Genomic DNA, 25453 nt, shown 5'->3' with positions numbered 1-25453 from the left:
TATAAGTATATATATTAATATTAAAATACACTTAGAATGACGTTACATATATATAATATGTATATATTATATATAAATACGTATAATTAAAATAATAAATAAATAAAATATTGAAACAAAATTTAATATAAATTATATATGCATATGTAATTTCATTCTAACTGTATTTTGTTATTAATATATATATATCGGTAACAAAATACACTTAGAATGACATTCTATATATATATATCTATCTATATATAAAATACAAATAACCGCAAATATATATATATAGATAAATACATATAATTACATAAAAAATTACATTAGTATACACGTAGAATTTAAATACCTTTAAATGCATATATATTAAAATTCTACGTGTATATTTAAATAATCTTTTAACGTAATTATGTGATTTGATTAATTAAAATTTGATTGACATGCCTGACAACACAGGGAGAAAGTGCAGAGAATTTAATTCGCAAGCACTATATTTGACCCTGTAACTCTCCAAGACAACATAAAACCTGTACATAGGGGGTACTGTTTTACTCGGGAGACTTCGCTGAACTCAAATATTAGTGTTTCAAACTGGTAAATTGTATTACAACGATGATAGTTTAAGTAAAAGTGACGTTTTTCGCATTTTTTACAAGCGAACTGCACTTTTATGGTCTATATTATTGTTGTAATATGTTTTACTGTTTTAAAACACTAATATTTGTGTTTAGTGAAGTCTCCGGAGAATAACAGTACCCCCCATGTACAGGTTTTATGGTGTTTTGGAAAGTTAGAGAGTCACATATAAGGCTTGCATTTCATTTTTTTCACATTGAAATTTGCCAGATTGGTTATGTTGCCTTTGAGAGCATATGGTAGCCCAGGAATGAGAATTACCCTCATGATGGCATACCATTTGCAAAAGTAGACAACCCGAGGTATTGCAAGTGGGGTATGTCCAATCTTTCTTAGTAGCCACTTAGTCACAAACACTGGCCAAATATTCGTTTTTTGCTTTTTTCACACAAAAACAAATATGAACGCTAACTAAAAAAGACTAAACATACCCCACTTTCAATACCTTGGCTTGTCTACTTTTTCAAATGCTATGCCATTATGGAGGTAATTCTCATTCCTGGCTACCACACCGTCTCAAAGGTAACATTAATAATCTGGAAATTTCAATTTAAAAATGGAATATTCTATATTTGACCCTGTAACTTTCCAAAACAACATAAAACCTGTTAATGGGGGATACTGTTGTACTCGTGAGACATCGCTGATTACAAATATGTGCATTTATTTGCAGTAAAACCTAACAGTATTATGACATTCACAGTTAAAATGTCAGAGGGAAATGCAAATTTAAAAAAAAATCTTATTTTTTCACATTTTTTTCAATTTTGTTCATAATAAATTATGTTCCATATATGAATAGTGAATGATAGATTAAAGCCCTGTTTCTCCTGAACAAAATGATATATAATAAGTGTGGGTGCATATAATTTGAAAGAGGGGAACTACGGTTGAACAGACATATAGCGCAAATTCCAGTTTTTGTTTACGTTTTGTTTTGATCAGAACGTGCACTATTGACTCCGTCCTGAAGGGGTTAATTCCCTCAGCAGCAAAGAAAAAACAAAGTGTAAACATCATAATGACAATATCCCCCTAGTAACATGAACATCCAATCAGTGACATCCTTGTCCTATAGTAGTCAGAACATCGATGACCACTTACTCTTTCTTGTGAATCCCGAAGAAGAACTCAAACTTGGAGCAGGAAAACCAAAAAAGTCAGAACCCAAACGAGCAGGACTAGGGCATGTGATCCAGAGAGGCATTGCAAAACTTCACGCTAAAAGAAACAAGAAAATATGGTAATTTCTTGAAATCATGGAATGGCAGCAAATGTAGAAGCCTAATGTCACGTATTCATCCGCTTATAAAAATGTGGTTAATGGCATTTACTGTCCACACAGGAAAAGTTGTGCCGAGCAGCAACCAAATCCACAGAAGGGTTAATGCTGAGCAGCAATTATGCAAATGGAACCTGGTAACTGCCTTTGGGGTCAAAGACCGGTTACAGCCTATCAGGCCTAGAGGAGGGGTATTTAGGCCCAGTTCTCATCCTGCTCAGTGCCCTGTTGTGGTTTCCCTTGTGGTTGTCAGAGAGCGCGTTATTGATTCTGGTTATTCAGGTTATTTGACTTTGGCATTGTTTTTGACTTCCCTGTTTTCTGGCATTCCTGACTCCTGGCTTTTCCTTATCGTTGTGTCTCTTTCTGTATCCCTTGACCTCGGCTATTCCTGACTATTCTTTGGTACGTTAGTCCGGCCATTCTAAGGTCTGGTATACGTTACCTATCATTCCTCTGAGTTACACAATTCTACGTGCTGGATCATTCTGTAATCCTGACACCTAATCACCTGACTAGACAATGACAATCACTCTTACAAAATGTAATAGGAAGAAACCTATCAGTCTTAGGATAGTGACGACATTCAAAGTCCCCTAGTGAAACTGCACCCTATAGCTATGCAGGCATATAATGACAGCAATATCGCCAAACCAGGTCATTCAAGAAATAACAAAATGTTTGTAACTTACCTTGTCCTATACGCGAGCCATCCAAGGGGGGTGGGTGGGATAATACTCTCCTCCGTGTCTTTAATAAAATCATGACTTTCCGTCGTGATAATTGTAAAATCCTGGAATTTTATTGAAGACCCGGAGGCTCCTATTATGCTAGTTCAAAGCTGTGATATCACGACTTCTGCAAAATGCTGGATTGGTTTAAGGTAGAAATTACGGAACGTAGACTCGGCAGACCAATCAGCCGCTTTTAAAATATCCTCCAAACAACAACCAGCAGAGGAGGCATGGGGTGGAGTGTCCCATCGGGGTCCTGTAGGAGAGATTGGAAGTCTGGGAGGAGACGTGGGCGATGTATACCCATCTCCAGTAGAGGAGGTAACCAAGGTTGCGATGGCCAAAGGGGGGTGTTATTATCACAAGGCAACCCGATTGGGACCACAGATGGAGGAGGCAACGAGGGATGAGGGCAAGTGGAGGGAATGCATAATTTCTGGCGATGGACCATTCATGGGAGAATGCATTCGTAGCCGATGCCGTATGGTTCGTCCTCCAACTGAAAAAGTTTGGAAGTTGGGCATTCAAGCGAGAGGCAAAAAAGTCTATTGCCAGAGGACCCCACAGATCCCAAATGCAGTGGAAGATTTGGGGATCGAAGTGCCAGTCACTGGAATCTCGCAGATGGCGGGAGTACCAATCCGCTGTAATATTGGACAACCCTGGTATATATTCTGCTCGGACAGCAATATTGTGCTGAAGACAAAACTGGCAAAAGTCTCGGGCCAAATTTGGAATTTCCTGCCTCCAAGATGATTGATATAATGGACAGCTGAGATGTTGTCCATTTTCAATAGGATTAAACACTAGGACAGGGTCTGGGAGAGGCTGTGAATCGCAAAGGACCCTGCTAGGAGTTCCAGGCAATTTATATGTAATGTTGACTCCAGTTTGACCATCGTCCACCTGTGGAGACAACTCCGCAGCATGCACCCCATCCGTAAGAACTTGCGTTCGACTCTGACTACATCTGGAGCTGAGCCGAAAATGTCTCTGCCATGCCACGCCTCCATGTGTAGTAACCACCAGTGGAGTTCCTCCTTTGCCTCTGCGTCTAGTGTCACAATATCTTTGTATGAGGCGCCGCCCCTGAGGTATGACGCCTTTAGGCATTGAAGGGCTCTGTAGTGAAGGGGGCCCAAAAATATGGCTTGTATGGAGGCAGCCAGGAGCCGGTTCATGCAGGCCAGAGGCTTGAGAGAGAATTGTGAAGTGGCAAGAATGCACTGTATATCCTTTCTGATGTTTTTCAGTTTCGACATTGGTAGGTATAGAGTTTGCAGGGACGAATCCACTAGGAGGCCCAGAAACTATCTGTTGAGTGGGAATGAGTATGGACTTTTCCCAATTTATTATGAAGCCCAGATTTTGCAATAAGGTTGTTATCCAACCGAGATGAGTATGAAGTAGAGGGAACGACTGGAAAAACAGCAGGATATTGTTTAAATAAATGATTAGACGGTTCCCACGACTACGGAGGAGAGCGATAACGGGCTTCATTAGCTTGGTGACGCACCAAGGCGCGGAAGAGAGACAGAAGAGAAGGCAGCAGAACCGCCATTTCCTTCCTTGCCACGTGAATTGCAGGAAATCTCGAACATCTGCAATGGGCACCATGAGGTAGGTGTCCCTTAGGTAGAGTTTGAGCATCCAATCTGATGGTTGGAGTAAATCTTAAAATGATGGTAAGTTACATAAGTATTTAGTTGTTTCAGATTGATGACAGGGTGGATTCCGCCTCCTCTCTTTGAGGACAAGAAACAACATTGCTCACAAAACCCGGGGTATGCATTGAGACTTCTTGGATAGCACCTTTCAGTGCCAATTCTCCTACTTCCTCAGAAACAAGGGTCATGTCTAGTGGAGAAAAAAAAAACCAATCTCCCTGGGTGGGGAAAGTTGTGTAGGAAATCTATTAGATACCCATTGACAGCCCTGAGTACCCAAGCATCTGATGTAATAAAAGCCCAGACATGGGAAAAATGTGCGAGTTTGCTACCTACTACCAACAGGGAAAAAAATGGAGTTAAATAGCTTACTGTAAGGACGTCATCCTGAAGGAGTGCCTCATGCGCCTCTTGACACCCAGGGCCTGCCTCGTTGAAGGAAGAAGGTTAGAGCGGACCTCTGCTCAGGAAAGGGGGTTCTCCCCATGTAGGAGCCTTATTTCGGGCATGAACCTCTATTAACTCTGCCGGACAGACAGCCCCTTGCTCTGCTGGCCCCAGTAAAAACCTTTCATATATGATTGTGCCTTGTCTAAGGCTTTAAATATTTGGACATCGGAGCCCAGGTCTTGCACAAAAGACTCACCAAACAGGAAACCTTTCGCTTGAGTGCCTGGCTCTGTAATCGCCATATTAATGAGCTTTGGCTCTATTTTAATAGAAGTGACTTACGGCGCTCTGTGGCAAGTGAATTGTTTGCATTGCCGATCAAGCATATCAACCTCTGGATCCAGCCTCTAATTGTGAGATAATCTAGTACATCGTCTTGAGCCAAGGATTCTTCCACAGCCAGGCATAAGTCATCAGGCTCAAAAAAAAATGCCCTGCAAATCAGAGCCAGAAGTGCAAGTGGAAATCACATCAGTAGAGGGTTTATGATCCTCCTCAAATCTATAATCCGAATCGAGGTCGGATAAATCATTAGATTGGTCTGAATCTAAGTTATGGGCACATTCCTCTTCTGTGCTGCGATCTGACTCAGTGGAATCAGTTTAGGCTTTAGCCCATTTCCAGTGTCTAGCTGCCTTTGCCCGGCTAGAGGCTCTCTTGCGCTGTGAATGTATAGTCGCGCCATCTTTGACAGGTTTTGAAGTGAATATCATAACCAAATTTGGAGATGTGCTTTGATTTAGCCGAGGCCTTGCAGCCGGGGCATGGGGTAGGTAGGAGGTATCACGGCCGGCATAGAGGTTGGAGGAACCGACAATTGGGCTTGCAACAAAGCCTGTGTAAAGGCCTGTGAACTGTCCGCTACTAACTAATTCTGGACATCTGGGAAGGAGGTGGTGGTCCAGAGTAAAAAGGCGCAAAAAGCGTGTAAAAGAAATGGCCGCCACGAGGTGGAGACACCAAAAAGATGTCTGCCAAGGCTATGTAAAAGTCCATGAAGCATATTGTTCTGGGAACCGAACAGAGTATCAGGGCGAACAGCGCTATGTAAACGCAAGTCTGCCGAACCTGGGACCAAGTGAATGTGACTGAATGCACGTTCCGATTTTGATCCGAGCGCAAGAAACGCTGAACCGCAAAATGGCTGCCGGAGGTGCCCCTGAAGGAATGCACATGCGCGGGAAAGGACTTAGAGTGCTCAGGTAACGTAAAACAGCAGAGGAAACAAATAGAGCGTAGAGGTAGAGAAAAACCTCTCCAGGACTTGTAAGGTCCTAGGGACAATTTTGTAAAGGGGGAAGAAATCCCAATAGGGAAAGTGAAATGATGGTTCTTAAAGAGGGAAATACAGTTTGGCATAAACCAATAATGATAGGTATAAAAAAAAAAAAAATAACAACTTTAACAAAATCAGCGCCCAGACGTGCATGTAATCACAATTAATGAGACATAAATACAATTAACATATCGTACAATAATCATAATAAAGATCATATCAAAGATCTACTTAACTGAGGGAGCAGCAAAGAAAGAGGAAGTGGTCATCGATGTTCCGCCTACTATAGTCTAAGGATGTCGCTGATTGGATGTTCATGTTACTATATTGTCATTATGATGTTTATCCCGGTGTTCATTTTGTTTTTACTTTGCTGCTGAGGGAATTAAAGAAAGAGTGCAGCACAATAGGAGCCTTGGGGTCTTTAATAAAATTAGCTGCATTTTCTCAGAATATAAAACTACAAACAATGTGTAACATTTTATTGACTGGTATTACAATATTCATTATGACCAGCAGTGACTACAAAACAATGTCCAAGACACATTTATCCATATGCCTGTCACACATGGCTATATTACATTCTTCAGTACATTATATTTAAATACATTAACATTTATGTTTATCAGGGCTCAGAATGTTACATTCTGAGTTACTTGCCAGACATCAAAAATTATCATCCATTTAAAATGCATGCAAGTGTGTCAACAACTTCACAACAATAATATGTTTGGGTAATGATTCCTGGAACAAGAATGTGTGGAAAACTGCATAAAAAATATTGGTTTTCATTTTCGCTGTTTTTGTCTAACTTTGAGGGTTTTTTAACTACTTAGAAACAACAATAGGGGTCAGCGCTATAAAAACAAAGCAGGATAATATGGGTAAGGAAGCAACCCTAAACAAGGGGTCTAGTGATGTACCGAAATGTTCGCCGGCGACTAGTTCCTGGTGAACATAGCGTGTTCGCGTTCACCGCCGCGGGCAAACACATGCGCGGTTCGATCCGCCCCCTATTCGTCATCATTGAGTAAACTTTGAACCTGTGCCTCACGGTCAGCAGACACATTCCAGCAAATTAGCAGCAGACCCTCCCTTCCAGACCCTCCCACCTCCTGTACAGCATCCATTTTAGATTAATTCTGAAGCTGCATTCATAGATAGAGGAGGGAAAGTGTAGCTGCTGCTCATTTGATAAGGAAATTGATAGCTAGGCTAGGGTATTCAGTGTCCACTACAGTCCTGAAGGACTCATCTGATCTCTGCACCCCAAAAAGCCCTTTTTAGGGCTAGAACATCAGTCTGCTTTTTTTTTTCTGTGTAATGTAATTGCAGTTGCCTGCCTGCCAGCTTCTGTGTCAGGCTCACAGTGGATACTGTGCCCACTTGCCCAGTACCACCACTCATATTTGGTGTCACAATAGCTTAAGCTTGCATTTAAAAACAAAAAAAAAGTTTTCACTGTAATAGATTGAATAACAGTTAGTTGTCTGCAAGCGTCTGGGTGTCAGGCCTTCAGCATGTACTCTGCCAACCTCCGCAAGTGCACTTTGCCACTGATATCTGGTGTCACTATAGCGTGCCTTTAAAAAGAAAAAAAGTTTTTCACTGTAAGCTAATAGGAGTCAGTGTCCTTAAAGCGGGTGTCAGGCCTTCAGCGTGTACTCTGCCAACCTCTGCAAGTGCACTTTGCCACACATATCTGGTGTCACAATAGCGTGCCTTTAAAAACAAAAAAAGTTTTTCACTGTAAGCTAATAGCAGTTAGTTGTCTGCAAGCGTCTGGGTGTCAGGCCTTCAGCGTGTACTCTGCCAACCTCTGCAAGTGGACTTTGCCACTCATATCTGGTGTCACTATAGCATGCATTTAAAACCAAAAAACTGTTTCCACTGTTATAGATTGAATAGCAGTTAGTTGTCTTCAAGCGGGTGTCAGGCCTACAGCGTGTACTCTGCCAACCTCTGCCAGTGCACATTGCCACTCATATCTGGTCTCACAGTAGCTTGCACGCATAGTACCACTAATCCCCAAAAAAATGACAGGCAGAGGCAGGCCACCCCGCAGGGGCCATCGTGGTCGTGGTGCTTTTGCCCTAGAATAATGCCCAGTTTTCAGAGGCCACGTACCCTGAACTTGAAAAGTTCTGAGGACATAGTTGACTGGCTAACACAGGACACCCACTCTTCTACAGCTCCCGCTCCGAACCTTGACGCACCATCCTCCTCCAGCTTAGCTTCGGGCACCTCTCAAGATACCACTCACCCGCCTGCCGCCACCACCAACACTAGCACCACAGCCGCTTCACTTGGTATGTCAGAGGAGTTATTTACACATCCGTTTGAAGAAATGAGTGATGCGCAACCATTATTGCCAGAGGATGTAGATGACAGGGATATGTCTCAGGCAGGCAGCATTACACACATGGACGTATGGTGTGATGATGATGATGTTGTACCCGCTGCTGCTTCCTTTGCTGAGTTGTCAGATACAAGTGAAGCGGTTGATGATGACGATGCGTCCATGGATGTCACGTGGGTACCCGCTCGGCAAGAAGAAGAACAGGACGAAAGTTCAGATGGGGAGACAGAGAGGAGGAGGAGGAGACGAGTTGGAAGCAGGGGGAGGTCATCGTAAGGAGCTAGTGGCACAGTCAGACAGCATGCATCCGCACCCGGGGTCAGCCCGACAGCACGCCAATCAACGCATGCTGTGTCCACCACCAGAATGCCATCATTGCAGAGCTCAGCATTGTGGCATTTTTTTTGTGTGTCTGCCTCTGACAACAGCAATGCCCTTTGCAACCTGTGCCAAAAGAAACTGAGTCATGGGAAGTCCAACACCCACCTAGGTACAACTGCTTTGCGTAGGCACATGATCGCATATCACCAACGCCTATGGGATCAACACATGAGTACAAGCAGCACACAAACTCAAAGCCGCCATCCACCTCCTGGTCCAGCATCTTCAGCCACGTCAACCACTGCTGTCCTCCTTGCCCCCTCTCAACCATCCGCCACTCCGTCTCTCGCCTTGAGCAGTCCCCGTTCATCTGCCCACAGTCAGGTGTCTGTCAAGGGCATGTTTGAGCGTAAGATGCCAATGTCATAAAGTCACCCCCTTACCCAGCGTCTGACAGCTGGCTTGTCTGAACTATTCGCCCGCCATCTTTTACCATACAAGCTGGTGGAGTCTGAGGCGTTCAAAAAAATTGTGGCTATTGGGATACCGCAGTGGAAGGTACCCGGACAAAATTTCTTTGCACAAAAGGCAATCCCCAACCTGTACTCGATTGTGCAAAAGGAAGTAATGGCATGTCTGGCACACAGTGATGGGGCAAGGGTCCATCTGACCACTGATACCTGGTCTGCAAAGCATGGTCAGGGCAGGTATATCACCTACACTGCGCATTGGGTAAACCTGCTGACGGCTGCCAAGCATGGAATGCGTGGCTCTGCAGAGGAGTTGGTGACACCGCCACGACTTGCAGGCAGGCCTGCTGCCACCTCCGCTACTCCTCCTTCTCCATCCTCTTCCATAACCTCCTCGGCTCCATCCACCTCCTGGTCCAGCATCTTCAGCCACGTCAACCACTGCTGTCCTCCTTGCCCCCTCTCAACCATCCGCCACTCCGTCTCTCGCCTTGAGCAGTCCCCGCTCATCTGCCCACAGTCAGGTGTCTGTCAAGGGCATGTTTGAGCGTAAGATGCCAATGTCATAAAGTCACCCCCTTACCCAGCGTCTGACAGCTGGCTTGTCTGAACTATTAGCCCGCCATCTTTTACCATACAAGCTGGTGGAGTCTGAGGCGTTCAAAAAATGTGTGGCTATTGGGATACCGCAGTGGAAGGTACCCGGACAAAATTTCTTTGCACAAAAGGCAATCCCCAACCTGTACTCGATTGTGCAAAAGGAAGTAATGGCATGTCTGGCACACAGTGATGGGGCAAGGGTCCATCTGACCACTAATACCTGGTCTGCAAAGCATGGTCAGGGCAGGTATATCACCTACACTGCGCATTGGGTAAACCTGCTGACGGCTGCCAAGCATGGAATACGTGGCTCTGCAGAGGAGTTGGTGACACCGCCACGACTTGCAGGCAGGCCTGCTGCCACCTCCGCTACTCCTCCTTCTCCATCCTCTTCCATAACCTCCTCGGCTGAGTCCTCTTCTGCTGCTGCGTCTTGCTCCACATCAATGGCACCCCCCCAGCTACCCAGGTACTATTCCACATCCCGGATACGTCAGTGTCACGCCGTCTTGGGTTTGACTTGCTTGAAAGCAGAGAGTCACACCGGACAAGCACTCCTGTCCGCCCTGAACGCACAGGTGGAAAAGTGGCTGACTCCGCAGCAACTGGATATCGGCAAAGTGGTTTGTGACAACGGAACAAATTTGTCGGCGGCATTGAAGTTGGGCAAGTTGACACATGTGCCATGATCGTACAACGCTTTGTGCATAAGTACACAGGCTTACAGGACGTCCTGGAGCAGGCCAGGAAGGTGTGTGGCCATTTCAGGCGTTCCTACACGGCCATGGCGCACTTTGCAGATATCCAGCGGCGAAACAACATGCCAGTGAGGCGCTTGATTTGCGACAGCCCGACACGTTGGAATTCAACACTCCTAATGTTCGACCGCCTGCTCCAACAAGAAAAAGCCATTAATGAATATTTGTATGACCGGGGTGCTAGGACAGCCTCTGGGGAGTTGGGAATTTTTTTGCCTCGTTACTGGACGCTCATGCGCAATGCCTGTAGGCTCATGCGTCCTTTTGAGGAGGTGACAAATCTAGTCAGTCGCACCGAAGGCACCATCAGCGACCTCATACCATTTGTTTTCTTCCTGGAGCATGCCCTGCGAAGAGTGCTGGATCAGGCCGTAGATGAGCGTGAAGAGGAAGAGGAAGAGTTGTGGTCACCATCACCACCAGAAACAGCCTTATCAGCATCGCTTGCTGCACCTGCGGCAACGCTGGAAGAGGATTGTGAGGAAGAGGAGTCAGAGGAGGAATGTGGCTCTGAGAAGGAGGAGGAGGAAGACCAACCACAACAGGCATCCCAGGGTGCTCGTTGTCACCTATCAGGTACCCGTGGTGTTGTACGTGGCTGGGGGAAGAACATACCTTCATTGAGATCACTGAGGAGGAGGAACGGGATGTAACGGACCGTTTCAGCAGACAAGGGGTTAAAATCCGTTTAGGCGATAATCCCCTTTTCAAAGACAGGCACAGCTACTGTAGAATCACTCATGAATTGGATATAAGTGAATGCACCAAACTCCCGAACTGCATACAAGGGAATAAGGTAGCACTCCAAACTCCCGAACTGGAACCTCACGAATAGCTGCTAGCAGACGAACAGGAAAAGCTCCCAAGCGGCTAACACTCCTGGCAGTCAGTCCCTATCAGCATACAGTGAATCCCCCCAAGAACGAGACAAGGCTCCGTGTTGAGGGTCAAGCAGTGGTCTGTTTATTGAGGGCTACCTGCCCCTGTATTTATGCAGGTCTCCCACCTGGTGGACAGTCCCCTAGGGGACCAGATGGAAGACTGTAACAACGGACAGACAAGTACCAATTACAGACATACAGCAGTACAACATCCCCACAATGCATCCTGGCTTCCTCCTCTCTGCCCTGGAGAAGTAATTCAATTATCTCCCAGGACAAAGGAAAATCTCCATTACACACGTGGGGACACAAAGACAGACTATCACTTTAAAATACATAAAGACACATTTTATACATAAAACACAGACATGTACTATATCCCCAGATAGCTCAGGTCTGAGTGCACATTATTATGTGAATGGCACTCAGAAAACACAAATACAGTTTAATTGCCATGGAGCCAGAGTCTTTAATTACACGAATTGGCTCCATGGCATAGCTATCTGGGTTAACATTCACATAAAATAAACTACCGAATTTACATGCATTCGGTTAAATATATACGAATTAGAACCAGGGGCTGGAGGTTCAGCGGTGCCTGCACGTAAAAGTGTCTGGGTTTGGTGCATGAAAGCCGGGCAGAAAAGCGCTGCCTGCCCGGGGAGCTCCAGAACACCGCCATCTAGCGTCCGCTAAGTGTAACCGCGGCCACCCAGTAACAATCAATTAAGCTGCGGTTAACCGCAGCTTCAGGGAGGTAAATGGAAGGCACACTCCAGCTTCTGGGTGGCCAATTAACGGCGCCTGCCGGCTTCCCACGGCTCTGGGGAGGCTGAAAAACATCTGTTTGTTCGGTAGATAGCATCTACCGAACGGCTGTGCAGAAAGGGAAAAATAAATCTTTCTGCACAGTGAAATTAACCCTTTAGCTGCCGGTCCATAATCCAAAGGCAGCAGGCGGGCAACCAGGTTCCTGCAATGCAATGTGGCGAGATTGGTCTCGTCACACGGGAAATTAGTAGTTCGGCATCCAACATTGTGCAAATGGGGTCTTTCATGCTGTCGTGCCTGTTGAGGGACCCTCGTATAAAAAGGCTGAAGGAGAACGACCTGTCCTGGGTGTCCACGCTACTAGACCCCCGGTATAAGCAGAAAGTGGCTGAAATGTTACCAAATTACAACAAGTCGGAAAGGATGCAGCATTTGCAAAATAAATTAAAAAGTATGCTTTACACAGCGTATAAGGGTGATGTCACAGTACAACGGGAATCTAACAGGGGAAGAGGTGAAAGTCATCCTCCTCCTCCCACGACCACGCCGGCAAGGACAGGACGCTTTAAAGACGTGTTGTTGATGGAGGACATGCAGAGCTTTTTAAGTCCTACGCATCGCCACAGCCCTTCTGGATCCACCCTCAGAGAACGACTTGACCGACAGGTAGCAGACTACCTCGCCTTAACTGCAGATATCAACACTCTGAGGAGCGATGAACCCCTTGACTACTGGGTGTGCAGGCTTGACCTGTGGCCTGAGCTATCCCAATTTGTGATAGAACTTCTGGCCTGCCCCGCTTCAAGTGTCCTGTCAGAAAGGACCTTCAGTGCAGCAGGAGGTATTGTCACTGAGAAGAGAAGTCGCCTAGGTCAAAAAAGTCTAGATTACCTCACCTTTATTAAGATGAATGAGGGATGGATCCCGAAGGGACTGACAGTGGATGATACATTCGACTAAAAAAGGCCTGATGAGATGAGCTGCCTTGGGCTAAAAATGGTCCACACGCTGCTGTATTTTAGCTCTGAATGCCGGTTGACTTGCGTGACTTATCCGCCACCAACTAGGGTTCAAGCCGCAATGTTTTAGGGCACTTTCTGCCTCGGAAACAAACATCAATTTTTCTGTCCGCTGCTACAGCAGCGGCTGCAACAGCAGCGGCTGCAACAATACCTAATTTTTCAGGCATGTGTACATGCCTCATTTTTCGGGCCTCTGGTGCTGCACTGTGGCTTCAAAAACCAAACAAAAAAAAAGGCACATAACAGGGATTAAACTGATAGGAATAGTACTACTTAACACACCACTCCTATCTGGTGGCACATTGGAGTGCACGCGCAGTGCCCCAAATTTGAAGTAGGAGGACCGACCAAGCATCTTTTTCCATCTCCCGCTTCCTAAAATCGATGCCATATACACGTCCCCTGATAGGGCGCCAGCTCGTTATTCTCTTGGGCGCCAGCTCGTTATTCTCTTTTTTACTTCACTAGGGACACTTTACTGCAGTATGGGCACTTAGACCCACTCTTTGTCTTGCACACTGTTATTCCTAGCCAGCATCTGTGATGGGAAATCAGGCAGTCATCTAAACGTTTAGATTGAGCTTTAGCTTAGAACACCCTTGAAGGTGTTTAAGGAGATTAGGGCTAGTTTAGAGGATTCTTCTTAGACCTCTCTGAGTCTTTATAGCCCTTCTACCTATCCAGCATTTCTGGAAACTAGCTAAGAGAAAGGGTGACTGTGTGTCTGTGATACATTTAACTTTATATCACCTAATTGACACTTTATCACTCCGGTCTCCATACTCTCTGCCTATACCCATCTATTTAGAGGGAATTTCCTTGCCCCTGCCAATATTATATAATAGGTAATAGTATTACCATTATTACACAATTAGCCACTATAGGGGAATAAGTATAGTATCCCTTTATTATTTATAAATGATACAATAAAGACTTTTGTCCATTACTCAATTTACTTTAACAAAGGGTACTAACCACGGTATTAGGAAGCATTACTCTGCTTTCCCTTTCTCCCTCTATTATACACCTATGTCCACTAGGATTTGTAGGTATCACTTTATTATAGTTGTCTAACCTTTTCCTATGCCAGTTTTAGATCTCCTTCTTGGGAGATTTTTTCTTTTTTCAGTTTATTAGCATACTTTCGGGGACCCTTGGTGTTGGACGTGGCTGGGTGGAGGAAGAGACCTTCAATGACATCAGTGAGGACAAGGAACGGACATGGCTAGCTTGGTATCCAACCTTGTGCAAATGGGGAGTTTGTGGTTGTGCAAATGGACTGTTTGCGGTTGCTTGCAGTGCGTTAAACGGGGAGTTTGGTCTGTCACTGTGAAGCGGGCGTAACCCTTACACTACCTGATCGATACACCATCATACAGTAGGTCCCCCCCCTCATTATTTTTATGGCCCCCACCCACCGCTCACGGGTGGGGGGGGCGGGAGGACAGTAGGTATCCATTGTGATTTATGGCCCCCACCCACCGCGCAGGGGTGGGGGATGGGGGGGAGGACAGTAGCCCCCCCCCCCCTTTATCCTTATTTACTGAATATTCCCATGTATAACAATGTTTGGCATTTAGTGAATATTCCCTATTCTGCTCTGTGTCAGTGTGTATCAGGGTCTCTAAGGACAGGTGTCAATCCATATCTGCCAAGTGACCCTATGTAGGGGGAACAGTCCCTATTCTGCTCTGTGTCAGTGTGTATCAGGGGCTCTGAGGACAGGTGTCAATCCATATCTGCCAAGTGACCCTATGTAGGGGGAACAGTCTCTATTCTGCTCTGTGTCAGTGTGTATCAGGGTCTCTGAGGACAGGTGTCAATCCATATCGGCCAAGTGACCCTATGTAGGTGGAACAGTCCCTATTCTGCTCTGTGTCAGTGTGTATCAGGGATCATTAGGATAGGTGTCTATCCATATCTGCCAAATGACCCTATGTAGGGGGAACAGTCCCCATTCTGCTCTGTGTCAGTGTGTATCAGGGTCTCTGAGGACAGGTGTCAATCCATATCTGCCAAGTGACCCTATGTAGGAGGAACAGTCCCTATTCTGCTCTGTGTCAGTGTGTATCAGGGTCCCTGAGGACAGGTGTCAATCCATATCTGCCAAGTGACCCTATGTAGGGGGAACAGTCTCTATTCTGCTCTGTGTCAGTGTGTCTCAGGGTCTCTGAGGACAGGTGTCAATCCATATCTGCCAAGTGACCCTATGTAGGGGGAACAGTCTCTTTTCTGCTCTGTGTCAGTGTGTATCATGGTCTCTGAGGACAGGTGTCAATCCATATCTGCCAAGTGACCCTATGTAGGGGGAACAGTCCCTATTCTGCTCTGTGTCAGTCTGTGTCAGTGTGTATCAGGGTCTCTGAGGACAGGTGTCAATCCATATCTGCCAAGTGACCCTATGTAGGAGGAAAAGTCCCTATTCTGCTCTGTGTCAGTGTGTATCAGGGTCCCTGAGGACAGGTGTCAATCCATATCTGCCAAGTGACCCTATGTAGGAGGAAAAGTCCCTATTCTGCTCTGTGTCAGTGTGTATCAGGGTCTCTGAGGACAGGTGTCAATCCATATGTCAAGGTGTCAATATGTCATATGTCAGTTGTCAATCCATATCCATTGTGATTTAGGAATGTTAGGCGATTTCTGCCCTTTATGGATTAAAACCAGACTCTGCATCAACTGTGTAATTTTCCATGGGAGTTTTGCCATGGATCCCCCTCCGGCATGCCACAGTCCAGGTGATAGTCCCCTTGAAACAACCTTTCCATCACTATTGTGGCCAGAAAGAGTCCCTGTGGGTTTTAAAATTCGCCTGCCCATTGAAGTCAATGGCGGTTCGCCCGGTTCTCCGGTTCGCGAACGTTTGCAGAAGTTCGCGTCCGCCGTTCGCGAACCGAAAATGTTGTGTTAGCGACATCACTAAAGGGGTCCCTCAAAAACCTTTGAAGATAGTCACAAGGTGGGTAACACAAAGGTAGGGTAGGGCTTTGCCACAGTAAATGAGTAGAGTGTAGATATACACCTATCTATCTCTATCTCAAAAGTCTTCCACATAGTTCTTAATTCTTCTGTTTGCTGGAAAGAGGAGACAAGCTATGAGTGCCCTTAGTGGATCAAAATATCATTAAAATTTAACTTTTAATAGTACGAAAAATATAAAACAATTGGAGGAAAAAATAAAAAATGTTAAAAATAACTAGTGAATTTACAGTAAGTGTAAACGTATGTACAGCAAAACAAAAGAAAAGAACCAAAAAATAAGTGCTAATCAAAATCTGTAAGCTAGATAGTGAATACACGTATACCTATATTATAATGGTATATTTGTGCACATAGTATCGCGGCACATCTACCCCAAATTGCAATGTGGGTGACATTCGATACTTCAAGTAGTGTGCAATTCGGAGAACACTGAATTGGGGTCTAATGGGCAGCTGCTGCCGAGTTTCTGAGCATGAATCAGCCCTGTGACCTATGTAAATAGAGACCTTCAATCGCTGATAAAATGTCCAGCGTATTTGACAGGTCTGTTATACGATCACAGTCAAGATGAGGATTCATCTTTCTAGTGATAAATCATAATTAAATGAAGTGCTGTACAAATATACACAGAAGATATGGTAGCTGTATGCAACTGATAGTCCAATAGCAATCAGTGTAATGTGTGAACGACCAATTAGACAAAAAAATCGAACACTGAAAGTGCTGGTAATCAACCATGTGACCTATGTAGAGAGAGACCTATACTCGCTGTTAGGATATCCAGCATACTTATTGGCAGGTCTACAATGGTCACAGTGCAGATATGGTTCCTTCTTTATAGTGATAAATTATACATAAATGAGGTGCTATACAAATGTTCACTAAAGATATAGTTGCTACATTCTTTATAGTGATAAATTATACATAAATGAGGTGCTGTACAAATATACACTAAAGATATAGCTACATTAGATACATAAAAACACAGAGGACCTGTTCATAAGTTTTCAGGATACCTCTGGTATAAGTAACTTGCAACAAAACAAAGTTGCAGTTAGCTTGCAACAAGACAAAGTTGCAGTAAGAACTGAAATAGTAACAGTAATAATTTACTTGGTAAACGGAGTGGAATGTTGCCACCAACTGCATATAAGTAATGGAGCTAAAATAGCCCAAACTAAACCACAATAACTGTTATAGCCAGCAGACACAGATGGAGGGGGTAGTATCATGATCGAATGTGTACTGAAGGTGAAAGAATAATGCACAGTGGCATAGATCTACCCCACAATATAGTCTGCTCCGGTCATAACAGGAGTGGTGAACAGGATCCTTCAGAGAGTGCGGTCATGTCGATCTGAGGACCACACACTGAGCTGTTGCACTGAATCCGATGGCCCCTGACGCGCGCGTTTCGTCACAACTCATCAGAGGGGAACCAATGTGAGGTGAGTGCCAGCTATTTAAAGGTAATAGGTAGAACTGATAGGTGGATTCAAACGAGACCCGCTGATTCTGATTGGTCGGTCACTAATTGTCAGTGATGACGATCACTAATTGGATAAGTATCATCATTAACCCTGTAGGGTCTATAGAGGAAACAAATGAATAGGATAATACATATGAATAGATAAATGTTGCAGTTGAAGACTGATAAACTGCCACAAACTTATGAGCGAAAATGACTCAAAAAGTAGAGACAATTAAATATCGATGGAGGACTTAAGACATAATAAAAACACTAAGAAATAGTGTATATAATGTCTATATCCCTGTGATCGTGGAGTGCTGTAAAAATCGGTTTTAACCCCTTCAATGCCGATCAAGGGGTGAAAAAACATAATACAGAGGAAAAACCAGACTAAGATAAAAGATAAGACCATATGTATAATATAATAGGGGATTCTTAGTCACAAGGGGCAAATCTTGTCATGAGCATTAGTATACAAAAATAAATACATATACTCTATTGACTAAATAAATCCTAATGTGAATGAATAAATGGGGTGAAGTTGAATTCCTAATTTAGACCGCCTGGAGTGAGAGTTTTAAATTCATAAATCCACCTAGACTCTTTACGAAGAAGTATGTGATTGAAGTTGCCTTTCCTGGAGTTTCAATTAACTCTTTCCAAGACCTGAAAAGATAGATGATTAGGGTTTCCATCATGGAAATTTCTGACATGCATGGCCACTGGAGTACTCAGATGAAGATTTTTAACAGAATTCACATGTTGCAAAGTGCGCCTCCTGAGTTCTTGGTAGGTCTTTCCAATATATTACATGCCGCAAGAGCATGTGATGACATATTTGACGCGTGTAGTACTGCAGTTTATGAACTGGTTGATTTTAAATTATTTTTGTGTATTAGTGCACTTAATCAATTTGGACTGGTTTATGAAAGGGCGTGCCTTACACAGTCCACATTTATACATTCCCACGGGTGCAGTGAGCCAGTTCTTGGAAGGTGTTTTTCTCTCAAAATGACTGTGTACCAGAAAGTCTCTGAGGTTTTTTTTACCTACGAGCCGTGATGTTGGGATATGCTACTGCTTCTGGTTTTAAGTCAGTGTCATGTTGTAGGATTGGCCAATGCCGAGTAAATATCTCTTTGATAGGTTGCCACTGCTTGTCGTAGGTTCCTATACACCTAATCAATTGGTTGGGTGAAGTGACTTTAGTAGAATGAAGGCTGGAACTTCTGTCTTGAGAGAGAGCCCTCTGAAAGGCCTTTTTGAGGATCTTATTGGGATACCCTCTGCTCTTAAAGCGTGTCCTCAAAATATCTGCCTCGGCTTTAAATGACACTTCATTAGAACAGTTTCTCCTAGCTCGGAGATACTGTCCATATGGAATTCCAGCTTTCAGGCGGTAAGGGTGGAAACTGCGCCAGTGGAGAAGGTTATTGGATGCAGTGCTTTTCCTATACAGCTCAGTATATATTGTGCCATCCATGTTCAGTAAGATTCTGAGATCTAGAAATACCAGTTGTGTTTCATGGATGACGTGTGTCAGTTGTAAATCAATATCGTTGTTGTTTAACACCTTCACCATGTCAGAGAAGCTAGAACAAGAACCGGTCCAAAAGATTAAAATATCATCAATATATCTCAACCATTTGTGTATATATTGAGAAAATTGGTTAGTAGTTGTGTCTTTGAAAAGGTTTTCCTCCCACCATCCCAAATATAAGTTCGCGTAGCTGGGGGCACAAGCCGTGCCCATAGTCGTACCGCAAAGTTGTAGGTAGTACAGACCGTCGAACACAAAGTAATTATGTGTTAAAATGAACTCCAAAAGAGTTAAGATGAATTCAATTTGCTCGGGGTTGTACTTAGTAGATCTGTGTAAGAAGTAGGAAGTGGCATATAATCCCTTGTCATGGGGGATGTTATTGTACAATGAAACCACATCCAGACTGGCAAGGAGTGAATAGGGTGGAACCTCTAAGTTTTCCAATATCAACAAGGTATGTTTTGTGTCTTGTACATGCGACTCAAGTTTTGTAACAAATGGATGGAGGAGTTGTTCAAGAAATTTGCTAATTTTTTCAGTTAGAGAGTCATTCCCAGAGACAATGGGTCTCCCTGGTGGGTTAGTTAGGGATTTATGAACTTTGGGGAGACAGTAAAAGGTTGAGATAGTGGGATTGTTGGTCGGAATCATAAATTGATATTCCTCCTTTTTGATTAGTTCATCCTCCAAAGCTTGAGTGAGCAAGATTTTTAATTCGGTGAGGAAAGTAGCTGTAGGATCCTGAGGCAGTACTTGATATTGAGTATTAAGATGTTCAAGACACATATCGATGTACATACGTTTACACTTACTGTAAAATCACTAAAAGTTATTTTCAATTTTTTTTATTTTTCCTCCAATAGTTTTATATTTCTCATACTAGTAAAAGTTAAATTTTAATGATATTTTGATCCACTAAGGGCACTCATAGCTTGTCTCCTCTTTCCTGTTACTACCTTGGTAGTCCATTGTGGGTTAACCCCATCTTTTGAGTGTCTTTCCTGTAGCTTCCACGTTTTTTTCTTTTCTTCTAATTTCAACAGGGTTTCAATTCCCATTCATAGGAAGCTTATTATCTAACAACAATGACATTAATGAAAGTTTTTTCGAAATACAGAATATGTATAAACAACAAATTAAGGGACATTGGGAGATCACTAGTTTACGGAAATATGTAGAGGACAGACTAGTCCCTAGAGGACTTAGGTCAGATATATCTAGACCAGACAAAGTGAAAACTGACACCCAAATAAAAGAGTGGAATGATATCCTCTTGATTGATGGCTCTTTAAGACTAATGGAGTTTTTAATCAAACTCAAGGAATCTCATCTGGAAACTGTAAATCAGAATCTGCAGACAGAAATCAATAATATTAAAACATTTCAAACTCACTTGGATTTGAAACAAATGAAATCCAAATTGAACAATAATTTGGAAAATTTCAAAAAATACTTCAGAGAGAAAAAACATCTCAAATATCAACGAGATCATAGAGACTTTAAGGAGGGAACTATCTTTAGACTGAGAAATACTAGGAAACGCTATAATAGCAGACAGAGTTCCACTTCAGGGGACACAGAGTGGTCCAATTCAGATCAGAGCCTAGAGAGGAAGGACAGATATTCGACCAGGAATAGAAACCCTATACTAAGGAAAGGCATACTAAAACAAACAGAGAGAAATGTTTCATTTCCAGATCCACAAAATTACACCCCCTCAAATACTAATACTAACGTCTCCACTTTACTTACCTCTTCTCAACCTGGAGCCTCCTCCTCCTCGTCTTCTTTTTTAGAACAGGAGTGGCCTCTACCCCAGAGAGGCAGACTCAGGGACAGAAAAAGATGGGGGTACAAGACCAGCAAAGAAGGATACAAAAACCAATAAATCACGACAGTACTGATGAGAATCTTGTCATCAATCTGTCCACCTTCAAACTCACTAAGAAACATAATTTTCTCCTGAGCAAGGGCCTATCATTTGTTCCTTCCCCTACGACTAATATGTTTGACTGGGCGAAAGACACAAATCTTTTTGGACGCAAACTCGCCCTTAACATTATCCATACAAGACAGGAGCACAAACGTGCCAGGGAATTGGGTATCACTCAGGAAGATTATCAACACGTTCAAACGATGATATCGCTCCTGGAGGAACAAAATGACAACCCACCCCTTACTACATGTAAACCCCCTTCATGGTACACCCCTAATTTTAAAGATGTATCAAATATAGACCTCTTTGTAAAAATGACTACCAAAGCCTTGGACTCCCTCCCCCCTCCTACAGAAGCTCCTGATAACCTAACCAAAGCCGAACGTGAATCACTTAGAGAACTCAGTAAGAAAAATGATGTGGTTATAAAACCTTCGGATAAAGGAGGAAATATAGTACTTATGGACCAAGATAAGTACATCGATATGTGTCTTGAACATCTTAAAGATAATACTCAATAACAAGTTCTGCCTCAGGATCCTACAGCTACTTTCCTCACCGAATTAAAAATCTTGCTCACTCAAGCTTTGGAGGATGAACTAATCAAAAAGGAGGAATATCAATTTATGATTCCGACCAACAATCCCACTATCTCAACCTTTTACTGTCTCCCCAAAGTTCATAAATCCCTAACTAACCCACCAGGGAGACCCATTGTCTCTGGGAATGACTCTCTAACTGAAAAAATTAGCAAATTTCTTGAACAACTCCTCCATCCATTTGTTACAAAACTTGAGTCGCATGTACAAGACACAAAACATACCTTGTTGATATTGGAAAACTTAGAGGTTCCACCCTATTCACTCCTTGCCAGTCTGGATGTGGTTGCATTGTACAATAACATCCCCCATGACAAGGGATTATATGCCACTTCCTACTTCTTACACAGATCTACTAAGTACAACCCCGAGCAAATTGAATTCATCTTAACTCTTTTGGAGTTCGTTTTAACACATAATTACTTTGTGTTCGACGGTCTGTACTACCTACAACTTTGCGGTACGACTATGGGCACGGCTTGTGCCCCCAGCTACGCGAACTTATATTTGGGATGGTGGGAGGAAAACCTTTTCAAAGACACAACTACTAACCAATTTTCTCAATATATACACAAATGGTTGAGATATATTGATGATATTTTAATCTTTTGGACCGGTTCTTGTTCTAGCTTCTCTGACATGGTGAAGGTGTTAAACAACAACGATATTGGTTTACAACTGACACACGTCATCCATGAAACACAACTGGTATTTCTAGATCTCAGAATCTTACTGAACATGGATGGCACAATATATACTGAGCTGTATAGGAAAAGCACTGCATCCAATAACCTTCTCCACTGGCGCAGTTTCCACCCTTACCGCCTGAAAGCTGGAATTCCATATGGACAGTATCTCCGAGCTAGGAGAAACTGTTCTAATGAAGTGTCATTTAAAGCCGAGGCAGATATTTTGAGGACACGCTTTAAGAGCAGAGGGTATCCCAATAAGATCCTCAAAAAGGCCTTTCAGAGGGCTCTCTCTCTCAAGGCAGAAGTTCCAGCCTTCATTCTACTAAAGTCACTTCACCCAACCAATTGATTAGGTGTATAGGAACCTACGACAAGCAATGGCAATCTATCAAAGAGATATTTACTCGGCATTGGCCAATCCTACAACATGACACTGACTTAAAATCAGAAGCAGTGGAATATCCCAACATCACGGCTCGTAGGTCAAAAAACCTCAGAGACTTTCTGGTACACAGTCATTTTGAGAGAAAAAAACCTTCCAAGAACTGGCTCACTGCACCCGTGGGAATGTATAAATGTGGACTGTGTAAGGCATGCCCTTTCATAAACCAGTCCAAATTGATTAAGTGCACTAATACACAAAAATAATTTAAAATCAACCAGTTCATAAACTGCAGTACTACAGGCGTCATATATGTCATCACATGCTCTTGCAGCATGCAATATATTGGAAAGACCTACCAAGAACTCAGGAGGCGCAATTTGCAACATGTGAATTATGTTAAAAATCTTCATCTGAGGGTGAGGGTGAAAGACCCACTCGAGACCCGCCGACACGACGACAGTCAGCGCGGCCTAGCACACAACGGGCGGGAGAGATGGCCGCTCTCCCGACCCGGAGACGCTCAGGCGACAGGATGAGCAAGCCTCGTTACCCCCCCCTCTGGACCGGCGGGGGAGATCCCGGTCCACCCAGCGGAGAAAAAGCAAACCAAATCTCGCAAACGACAGTCGAGCGCAGAGCTTTGCCCAAGATGGCGGACTCTGCAGGCGCTGAGAGCCCCACAGACGCGGTATCTGATGTCCTGGCAAGGATCAACGGGCACTTTGAGCGGTTCTGGAAGCAGCTGGAGCGCAGGCTGCACCAACCTGCCCAGCCACGCAGCACCAACCCGCTCATGCAGAAACCGCGGCCGACCGGACGGCCGGTGACCCGGCGCCAGGACTCCCGAGCAACACAGCGGAAGGCGAGTAAGCCTCACCGGCAGCAGAGTAACCCACACACGAGCTTCAGGCAAACCATCCACGCTAAACAGAGCAGAGGGGGCCCCTTGGTGCCAACGCCCAAACCCAGGAAGGCAATACACATGTCGCAGCACACTGACCCTCATCTGTGGGGAAAATGGCGGCAACATGGAGGAGGCCCTGAGTGGAACCTATAAAACAACCCCCTGGACATCGGTGCACACCAGCAACAAGGCACGACCAACCCACCCCATCTACCCACTTACCGATCCCGAAGGGGCAGAGACACTGCTTACATGACGCCTAGCCAGGGCATCGGCTGAACGCCCTATCAAAAAAGACTGGCAGCCCCACGGAAGCAGTACAGGCGACCCTCCTGCAGCGGATCCAAGCAGCATACACCACACGGAACCTGCTGGGATACCTACTGCGACTCCCTTAAGGCTCAATGTTTACCAGATAAGACTGTCAACCAGTTTGCTATAAGCGATGTCTATGTTTTTCTTGAGTTCATGTTATTCCTATGAAAATCTCTCAGAGCCAAGATTGTGTAGCGAAACTCGCACATAATTATCATTGAGTCCAGTTAGTATAAGCTAGACAGAATTTGCGCAGGGAGGCATATCTTCTTAGTAAATCTTATCATCAACCTGCCTAGCAAGCCCCGATAACGCTCAAATATTTCAACCCACTCATGTATATAACTGTTACACGTATAAGTCACCTAGTTAATATGCTTTTTTGTCTCTCCACCTAGTCCAACAAGTTTTTTGATTTTATTTTTTGCAGCATTTATTGTGCATCCTCTTCTCCTGCCACATACTGTTGATGAGCTGTGCAGTTGCTCGATACGCTAAAGCATCTTAAGCGATGTTCTTAAAGATCCTTATTATAATGTAGTAACTAGGCAGCTTTAATCATAAACGGTACTTTAAATCGGGTAGTGTACTTAACGCTAAGTCACAGCATGATTACTTATCGCCCAGCTATGCCAGTCGTTACACCCCATTCATAGGCAGACCCAATGGTCCTACGCATGCTCATCTTAGCAGGTCCTATTAGTCTGAGATTTTTGGCGAGATGTATACTTGCACTGCTAATGGGGTCTCACTGTGTCTAGCTTTAATCTGTCACAAACGTACGTTTGACTATATTGTTATTTTCCCTTTTGTTTCTTATTCTTTTTTTTGTTCTTATTTTTTCCTCCTACGTACTACAAGAGGCCTGCAATTCTCAATATGAGCACCAGTGTGCTCATCTATGATTATCGAAGTTAAATGCATAATTATTTTGACATGTCATATTGCAAGAATGAGCAAGTTATTCTTAAGCCATGTTTATATCCAACCTGATGTCAAACCGTATGTATACAAAAAAAAAAAAAGTGCATTGTTTCTCTATTCCCCACTGTAACTAATGTCTTGAAACCTGCATATGGATTGCCGTTGGGGTACCATATGTATGCCTGTGATTAATATATGCACTGCAAAAATAAAGAATTAAAAAAAAAAAAAAATCTTCATCTGAGTACTCCAGTGGCCATGCATGTCAGAAATTTCCATGATGGAAACCCTAATCATCTATTTTCAGGTCTTGGAAAGAGTTAATTGAAACTCCAGGAAAGGCAACTTCAATCACATACTTCTTCGTAAAGAGTCCAGGTGGATTTATGAATTTAAAACTCTCACTCCAGGCGGTCTAAATGAAGAATTCAACTTCACCCCATTTATTCATTCACATTAGGATTTATTTAGTCAATAGAGCATATGTATTTAT

General features: G+C 43.8%; 1 protein-coding gene across 1 annotated transcript in view; it reads left to right on the top strand.

Annotated features, from left to right (window-relative positions):
• GSG1L (GSG1 like) overlaps window positions 1-25453 on the top strand; it is a 212615-nt gene that overhangs the window by 125098 nt on the left and 62064 nt on the right. The gene's annotated exons all lie outside the window — the stretch shown is intronic.

This window comes from Pelobates fuscus, chromosome 8, assembly GCF_036172605.1.
Source record: "Pelobates fuscus isolate aPelFus1 chromosome 8, aPelFus1.pri, whole genome shotgun sequence".
Classification (NCBI taxonomy): Eukaryota; Metazoa; Chordata; class Amphibia; order Anura; family Pelobatidae; genus Pelobates; species Pelobates fuscus.
The sequence above is the reverse complement of the archived record's forward strand: the minus strand, read 5'-3'. Positions and strand labels throughout refer to the sequence as shown.